Genomic DNA, 9,804 nt, shown 5'->3' with positions numbered 1-9,804 from the left:
GGTCGGCTAGGGGGTGGGGCGAGGAACGCTTCGGACCAATAAGCGGGCTCTAGAGAACAACCAACGGGCGGTGAGCCACCTGCGTCACGTGCAGGGGGCGCTGCGGCTGCGGCTGCGGCTGCGTCCTGTGCGTTCTCGATCACCCAAGGCCAAGCGAATTCTCGCGATGAAAGCTGCCAGGCCGCCTGTCCTAGCCAGGGGCCAGAATTGGGCAGAAGAAAGAGGGGGAAGGAGGGCCTCTGATCCGCCACGCCCTCGCCCCGCCTTCGATTTGGGGTTTGCCTCCAAAGTCTGTACTTAGGCAGGGCCTCCCCTTAATTATGTTCCTTCCAGCGACCGTAAGTCAGGATTCAGGTACAAGTGGAGCACCTGAAGGTTGCCTCTCTCCCTAGACTTCCCCGCCCACATTAGCAATCCATACTGGCCAGGCTAGTACTGTCCAGTAGCCGAGGAACCCTGCATCCTTCCCACTCTGCGACCCCTGGGTTTCAACCTCTTCCCTTTCCGCTCTATCCCCTGTTGCGAAGGAAGCTCTCAGCGCAGGCCGGAGAAGCGTCCTGGGAGCCCGGCCCGACCTGGATAAGCATCAGAACAAAGAAGGCACGCAGCATGGGGGTTGGGAAAGCTGGTGCCAGTGCCCCTGGGGACCGCAGCCTCTGCTCCAGGTCTCCATGGAGGCGGTCGCCATGGCAGCAAGATGCGCCTAGCTCAGCACCGCGGGATGGGATGTGGGCGTCTCCACAGCGCGGGGGAACGAGAGGCGTGGCCCTTGGGTCTTCAGGGGTTCTTGCCATGGCTCCGCGGGCTGATTTGTATACACCTCACATACATTTCACTGGCTGGGACGGGTTCCCCAAAGTGCCCGAAGAAAGGAGCACCCATCCAATGGAGCTAGAAGAGAGACAGCCTGAGAAGCTGAAGGCCAGCTTCCTGCAAGAAGGGCCGGGGTCGTTGCCTCAGAAAGAGCTTTCATGGCTACCCACTCTCCTCTCGATGCCCGTGTCTCCTAACAGGTCTCCTGGCCTCCTATCTGCACACTGTTGACAAAATAGTCTTTCTGAGCTATAGTTTCCATCATATCCCTTTCACCCTCCACCCCTACTCCCACCCGGCTCTAAAGCATTCTACACTCGGACTGTTTCCAGCAAAGCTTCATAAACTCAAGCAGCATTTTGGGTGATCGGTGCGCTCTCTGGCGTTTGAGACACTCTTCCAGTGCTAACACTGGGAACTTTTCACATTCTGATTCAAGCTGACCACTCCCACCGTCCATGAGCCCCACTTCTCCCCTATCTCCGTCAATGTATTCCCATGTTAATTCTTTTCTTCATGGTCTAAAGTTGGCTGACAGTCCAAAGTAGCCCACAGATGTATTTTGTTTAGCCCACATAGGGATTGGGGTTTTTGTTTGGTTTTTTGAGACAAAGTCTCACTATGTCGCGCTCGGTAGAGTGCTATGGTGTCGCAGCTCACAGCAACCTCCAACTCTTGGGCTTAAGCAATTCTTTTGCCTCAGCCTGGTATTTTTTTGTTGCAGTTGTTTAGCAGGCCCGGGCCGGGTTTGAACCTGCCAGCCCTGGTGCATGTGGCCCGCGCCCTAACCACTGAGCAACGGCGCTGAGCCCACGTAGTGATTTTTTAGATAATTATTTCCTCCTCCTTTTCTTCTGGAATCAGGAAAAATAGCAAACTGCTTTCTGGGCTCTTTTCTTTCTTTATTTTTAGAGACAGGGCCTTGCTTTGTCACCAAGGCAGAAGTGCAGTAGCATGATCATCATGGCTCACTGCAGCTTGGAATGCCTGGGCTCCAGTGACCCTTCCAGGCTTCGTTTGAAATATCAGAAGATCTAAAAGGATATACTCACATTTCAGCCTTGACACTATAGACCCCTTTAGGAGCACATCAATTTACCATAGTCCTTACCAATCCCTATTTCTCAAGATTATTATCTGGGTCTATGCAGATGTTTCGTTTTATGATCTCACCCTCCTTATGCTACTTTCTAACCTGGAAAGCCCTTTCCACTGTCTTCTCATAGTAAAAGTTCACCCACTCCTCAACCAGGTTAAAACCTATTTTTTTTTTTTTTGAGACATAGCCTCAAGCTGTCGCCGTGGGTAGAGTGCTGTGGCATCACAGCTCACAGCAACCTCCAACTCCTGGGCTTATGCGATTCTCTTGCTTCAGCCTTCCAAGTAGCTGGGACTACAGGCATCCACCACAACACCTGGCTATTTTTTGGTTGCAGCTGTCATTGTTGTTTGGTGGGCCTGGGCTGGATTTGAACCTGCCAGCTCAGGTGTATGTGGTTGGTGCCTTAGCCGCTTGAGCCACAGGCACCGAACCAAAACCTACCTTTTTAATAGTCTTTCTAGCCAACTCCTCTTCAAAACCATTTCTGGTGTGAGCTTTCACAGACACACAGACTAGCTGCTTACTACCCACTGCTTGGGTTATTTCTTAATTGTCAACTCCTTTCAGCAAATATTGACTGAGTGTATATGATAAACAAGTTATGGTGCTAGGCTGTGTCGAGTGGAAAGCACTCCCAGTTTAAGGTGGAACAAACACTACACAAAAGAACTGTGGCCTCCTGTCCCTGCCTAATATTTCTCACACTCCCAGGGGCTTGGCAGTCTGACCTGCTCAAAGGACTTAAAATACCAAGCTCCCCGTTCCTGGAGATACTATATGTTCCCAAGAAGGCCACAGATGGTTCTGGAAAGCCACCAGAAGAAAATGAGAGCCTTCATTCTAGGAGGAAGTCAGGACAGAAGTTACATAGCTGTTCAATTGCTACCTAATCACTGCCCAATGCGCTTGTGTACCAAGAAAAGGGCATGCCAACAATGAAGTTGTTGTCAAGACTAGGAGCATTCTGTGCAAAGAGCCTTCCTTACCAGAGCTACATGATTCTGGAAAGGGAAGCCACAGGCCCATCCCAGGCCCTCTGGGGACATGGGAAATACAGAAAGGAATTAAGAGCAACTCCAGGTTAGGAAACAGATGGAGCACATGTAAAATGCATGCTTTAGTTCTAAACACATGGTATTCTGGACCCTATTCTTTTAATAAAAATTAAATAACTATAATCTCATTGGAAAACTGCTTGGCAGCACCTAATAAAACCGACAAATGCCAAGCCTATGACCTAGTAATTCTACTCTTCATTGTACACCAGAAGACATGTATACAAATATATTCATGGTAGCATCACATGTAATAGCCCAAAATTAGAAATATCCCTAATGTCTATCAATAATAGAATAAATTTTAAAACTCCAATAGAATAAATAAATTGCACTATATGCATACAGTGGTATTTTATACATCAATGACAAAGAACACCCCACTAAATACATGCAACATCATGAATGATTCTCACAATATGGAATAAAAGAGGCCCAACACAAAATTAATATGTACTCCACTCTAGTACATGTCTTTTGGTAAACATATGTGTACATCTTTCCTGAGTATGTATCTAGGAATGGAATTGCTGGAACATAGCCATGTGGCTTTACTATGTGTCAACATAGCTGGAGTTAACTACATTTCCCAAATTCTCCTTCACACATGTTTCCAATTAAGGCTAGACACAGCAGTCATTTTTGAATGAGATTTGAAGGGTGGGAGAAAAGCAGCAGCAGTATTGGATTTCACATTCACAAGCTCCAGGGAGCTTGCTGACCTGCTGGCTCACGTTGATGCAGGATTGCACCAAGACCTGAAACTGGTCCCCATTTCCCTGAATACCTCTTCACTTCTCCGATTCCTGGGCCAGATGCCAGAGGGTGCCATCTTCTTTGGTAGTTCATCCACATGATCAAGTTTGGGGGCAATCAGAAACTGACATGAGTCTCACTTTATCCTTGAGGAGTCCAGCTTCTACTCATGGGTTTCATCTTGTCCTTTCTCTTCCCCTTTAAGAAGTCCTCTATTAATGGACATGTGAGTTTTATCCATCTTCTTTTTCCAACTGCCTGACCTATGGACTATAAGCTCCAGCATCTGAGGCAAAAATCATAGGCTTGCAAAGATTGTTTAACCAGCTCCCACAATTACCTAAGGTCAACTCTCTGTAACAAATTCCTTCTGCTTCTCTGATTGAACCCTAACTGATACAACAGAATGGGCATATGTTTAATTTGATAAAAAACTGCAAAAGCCAGTAATAGTGGCACATGTTTGTAATCCTGCCTACTCAGGAGGCTGAAGCAGAAGGATTATCTGAGCCCAAGAGTTTGAGGATCAGCCCCTACACTCCAGCTTGGCTAAGATAAAAAGAAATTGCCAAAATGGTCATAGTTATTTACACTCCTATCAGCAGAGTATAAATGTTCCATTTGCTTCACTTCTTTGTCAACATAAAAATTACCAATTAACCTTGTAAAGCACATTACACTGTACAGGCCAAACAAAGCAGGGCAATGGACAACCAGTCTTCAGCCTCTGCTCTGACTTATGCTCTTGTGAAGGACAATTTCACAATACCTATCAAGATTATAAATACATGACCTAACAACCCCAGCACTGGAGTTTATCATACAGATACACTTGTATATAATAGTAAATTATGAATATATGAAGTTACTTATTAAGGCATTATTATTAGTAATAACAAAATATTAGAAATAACTCACATGCCCATTAATACGGGACTTATTAAATAAATTTAGTACAGACAATAGAATTTTATATGGCTTTAATAAAAAAGAAAACAGTGGCTCAGGTCTGTTGGGAGGGTGAGGCAGGGGGATCCCTTGAGGCCAGGAGTTTGAGACAAGCTTGAACAAGAATGAGACCCTGTCTCCACTAAAAATAAAAATAAAAAATTAGCCAGGTTCTGTGGTTCATGCCTGTAGTCTAGCTATTCGGGAGGCTGAGGCAGGAGGATTTCACTTTGAGGTTGCCATGACACTCTAGCCCAGGTGACAGGGCAAGACACTGAGTAAAAAAAAAGAAAGAAAAGGCAGGCATGGTGGCTTATCCCTGTAATCCTAGCACTCTGGGAGGTTGAAGCAGGAAGATAACTTGAGCTCAGGAGTTGAAGACTAGCCTGAACAAGAGCAAGACCCCATTGTTACTAAAAGTAGGAAAATTAGCTAGGCACTGTGGCAGGCACCTGTAGTCCTAGCTACTTGGGAGGCTGAGGCAGGAGGATCACTTGAACCCAAGAGTTTGAGAGTGCTGTGAGCTAGGCTGAGGCCGCAGCACTCTAGCCTGGGCAACAGAGTGAGACTGTGTCTCAAAACAAATAAATAAATGAATAGGGCCGCACCCATAGCTCAGTGGGTAGGGCGCTGGCCACATACACCCAGGCTGGCGGGTTCGAACCCAGCCCAGGCCAGCTAAACAACAATGACAACTGAAACAAAACAAAAAATAGCCAGGCATTGTGGCGGGAGCTCATAGTCCCAGTTATTTGGGAGGCTAAGGCAAGAGAATCACTTAAACACAAGAGTTTGAGGTTTCTGTGAGCTGTGATACCCTAGCACTCTACCAAGGGCAACATAGTGAGACTCTGCCTCAAAAAAAATAAAAATAAATAAGAAAGAAAGAAAGAGAAGAAGGAAGGAAGGAAGGAAAAAAGGAAGGAAGGAAGGCAGTCAGGTAGGCAGGCAGACAGATAGTTTCAGTATCCTAATGTGGTAAGATCATGTATTAGTATTCTCCAGGGAAACAGAACTGTGAAAGGAGGAGGAGGGGAAGTCAACTTATTATAAGAAATTGGCACATAATTAGGGAGTCTGGCAAGTCTCAAGATCTGCAGTGTGACTTGGCAAGACCCTGGAGGGGCAATGGGTTAGTTTTAGTCTGAGTCCAAAGGCCTGGGACCCTGGACAGTCTATGGCATAGTTTCAATCCAACGGCCAGAGGCTTGAGACTCAGGAAGAGCCAATGTTTCAGTTTGAGACCAAAGGCAGGAAAAAAGCTGAAAGTTCAAGTGCAAGAAGAATTTTATCTTAATCATGGGAGGGTCAGCCTTTTTGTTCTATTCAGGCCTTCAACTGATTAGGTGGCCCAACCACATTAGGGAGGGCCACTTGCTTTACTTACCTGCTGAATTGTTAATCTTGTCCTAAAGCTTTCTCACAGAAACACTCAGAATAATGATTGACCAAATATCTGGGCATACTATGACCAGTCAACTTGACACATAAAATTAAACTCCACAGATCTGTAAGAGATCTTGTTAAGTGAAAAATCAAGATGCAGAACAAAGTATGTATGATCCTCTTTACGTTAAAAAAAAAAAAAGGTATGAGGGAGGAGGGCAGTGCCTGTGGCTCAGTGGGTAGGGCACCAGCCCCACATACTGAGGGTGGTGGGTTCAAACCCTGCCCCAGCCAAACTGCAACAAAAAAATAGCTGAGTGTTGAGGTGGGTGCGTGTAGTCCCAGCTACTTGGGAGGCTGAAGCAAGAGAATCGTTTAAGCCCAAGAGTTTGAGGTTGCTGTGAGCAGTAACACTACAGCACTCTATGGAGGGCTACAGGGTGAGACTCTGTCTTAAAAAAGGGGGGGGAGGGATAAGATAACAAATACGCATATTTGTTATTCTTTTTTCATTTCTTCTTTCATTTTATATTCTTTCTTTCTTTCCTTTTTTTTTTGAGACAAATTCTCACTTTGTAACCTCAATAGAGTGCTGTGGCATCAGAGCTCACAGCAACCTCAAACTCTTGGGCTCAAGCAATTCTCTTGTCTCAGCCTCCCAAGTACCTGTGACTACAGGCGCCCACCACAATGGCTGACTATTTTTTGGTTGTAGTTGTCATTGTTTGGCAGGCCTGGGCTGGATTCGAACCCACTAGCTCTGGTGTATGTGGCTGGTGCCTTAGTTGCTCGAGCTACGGGCACCAAGCCACACCTGGCTATTTTTTAGAGATGGGGGTCTCTCACTTGCTCAGGCTAGTCTCAAACCTGTGAGCTCAGGCAATTCACCCACCTCGGCCTCTCAGAGTGCTAGGATTACAGGCATAAGCCACCGAGCCTGGCCTCAGCTTATATTCAATAATGACATTCTGGAAGGATTCAAAAAACCTGAAGATAGAGGTTATTACCTATTAAAGGGTTCAGGGAACAAGGACATTTTTCATATCTTATGTGCTTGCTTTTATAGTTGTATAGATATATATATATTTTTTGAGACAGAGCCTCAAGCTGTCCCCCTGGGTAGAGTGCCATGGCATTACAGCTCACAGCAACCTCCAACTCCTGGGCTCAAGCGAGTCTCCTGCCTCCACCTCCCAAGTAGCTGGGACCACAGGCGCCCGCCACAACGCCCGGCTATTTTTTGGTTGCAGCCCTTGTTGTTTGGCGGGTCCGGGCTGGGGATTCGAACCCGCCACCTTAGGTGTACGTGGCTGGCGCCTTAGCCGGTTGAGCTATAGGCACCGAGCCATATAGTTGTATATGTTTTATCTATTTAAAGAATTAGATAGAAACTGTTAAATACGGCAGCATCTGTAGCTCAGTGGGTAGGGCGTCAGTCATATACACCGAAGCTGGCGGATTCAAACCCGGATAGGGCCAGCTAAAATTGACAACAGCAACAACAACAAAAAAATAGCATGGTGTTGTGGCAGGTGCCTGTAGTCCCAAGCCCAAGAGTTTGAGGTTGCTGTGAGCTGTGACGCCACAGCACTCTACCAAGGGCGACATAGTGAGACTCTGTCTCAAAAAAAAAAAAAAACTGTTAAATACCCTTTACATGCCTTTCTTACTTGTAGGATTGTGAACATCATGGGGCACGAATCATGTTTTATATTCATTTTTGTGTCTTTGGCACTTGGAGCATACTAGGTCCTCAATAAATATTTGAGGAATTAGTGAGTGAATGAACCAGAGAAAGTCAGATTTGGTATGGGTCAGAAAAGGGAGAGGGGAGTAAGGAGTGGGGTGGGGGCAGTGGCTGTCAGAGGGTCGGTTTGGGAAGCAAGAGAGATGTTTAAAGAAGAGCTGTTGGGCTATCGTGTGTGATATAATCCACCTTCATATTCTCAAGAAACACGAGTAAAATTTTCAATTTGCTTTTCATTTGTGATTAGTAGGGTCAGGAATAGGATTGTGTGTTGAGACAGATTCAGGCATACCTGGATACCAGAAGGAGGGGCCTCAAGGAAGAAGAGCCTCCAAGATGTGGCCCAGCCTTGGCCCTGGTGGAGGCCAACAGGTTAGATAGTGACTCCAGCCACCAAACTTGTGTTCTGGATCCCCTGTGCTACTGCAAGGCAGAACTATACTCTCCCCCCAGCTCTTGGTCCCCAGACTCCTCCATGAGCTGGTCGAGCTTTGCATACAGGAGCCTACAGGTATGGTTATATGGACATTTCAGAGAACAGAACTCTGGAGACCTATTGTAAACTATGCAGAGATCATGATGCTAGAGATAGGGTCAGTGTGTGTGAAGGGCTACTGGTTAGTCTGGGGCAGGTGGAGGGTCAGGCTGGAGCTGGTTTTAACCTAAGACCAGACAAAGTGCAGGGATGGGGCTCAGACCAAGGTCAGCAGTAGTCACCACTCTTTATTTTAATTTGTTATTGAATATATTGAATATTTTTAATATTATCAAATTGCATCAAATATAATCCTTAATTCATGACACCCTCTCCCCAAGTATCTGTAGGTGACTCACTCATGAACACCTATAAACCCACCACCTTCCCCAAGAACTAAACGATTTTAAATAACTTACACCTACTCATGTGCTTCTTACATGTCTTCCCCCTCCCTCACTTCCACTCAGAGGTAAGCACTAACCTAGATTTTATCCTTTCATTACTTTTTTCCTTGTGGGGAGCTGCCACAACAGCCTCCAATGATCCATGCCTTCACCCCCACATGTACCCCTTTCTTTGAATGTAGGCTGGACCCAGTGACTTGCTTCTAATAAATAGAATACAGGCTCAGCTCCAGTAAGTAGCACAGTGGTTATGGCACCAGCCACATACATGGAGCCTGGAAGGTTTGAACCCAGCCCAGGCCAGCTAAACAACACTGACAACTGTAATAAAAAAACTAGCTGGGCGTTGTGGTGGGTGCCTGTAGTCCCAGCTACTTGGAAGGCTGAGGCAAGAGAATTGCTTAAGCCCAATAGTTAGAGGTTGCTGTGAACTATGATGCCACGGCACTCTACCGAGGGGGATATAGTGAGACTCTGTCTCAACAATAATAATAATAAATAGAATACAGCAAATATGATGGGATGTCACTTCTGTGATTACATTACATATAACTCCCCTCTTGATAGCTGTCTCAACTCTCTCACCTGCTGCCTTTGATGAGGTAAGCTACCATCCTGAAGATAACCCCATGACTGAGGGCAGCCACTAGCTAACAACCAGCACATAACAGAAGCCCTCCGTCCAACACTCCACTAGGAATTGGATTCTGTCAACAACCAAGTGAGCTTATATCCTTCCCCAATTGAACCTTCAGAGGGACTGCAGCCTTGTAAGAAACCTTGAAGCAGAGGCCCCAGCTAAGCCATACCTGGACTCTTGACCCACAGAAAATATAAGTGAGCATATGTTATTTTGGGCCACTGAGTTGTTGGTAACTTGTTACACAGTAAAAGACAATACAAGTTCTTTCCAGTTCTTTTACCACGACAAAGGGTGTTGCTATGAACACTGTTGTAATGTATCTCCCAGAACACAAAACACAGGAGCTTAAGCTTCTCCTGGGTATATGTTGAGTACATCCTTAGAAATGTAATTGCAGGCTCGGCGCCTATAGCTCAACTGGCTAAGGCGCCAGCCACGTACACCTAAGGTGGCGGGTTCGAATCCCCAGCCC

This window comes from Otolemur garnettii, unplaced genomic scaffold (genome assembly GCF_000181295.1).
Source record: "Otolemur garnettii isolate 467f Iridium unplaced genomic scaffold, OtoGar3 scaffold00025, whole genome shotgun sequence".
Classification (NCBI taxonomy): Eukaryota; Metazoa; Chordata; class Mammalia; order Primates; family Galagidae; genus Otolemur; species Otolemur garnettii.
Note: the sequence above shows the minus strand (reverse complement) of the source record.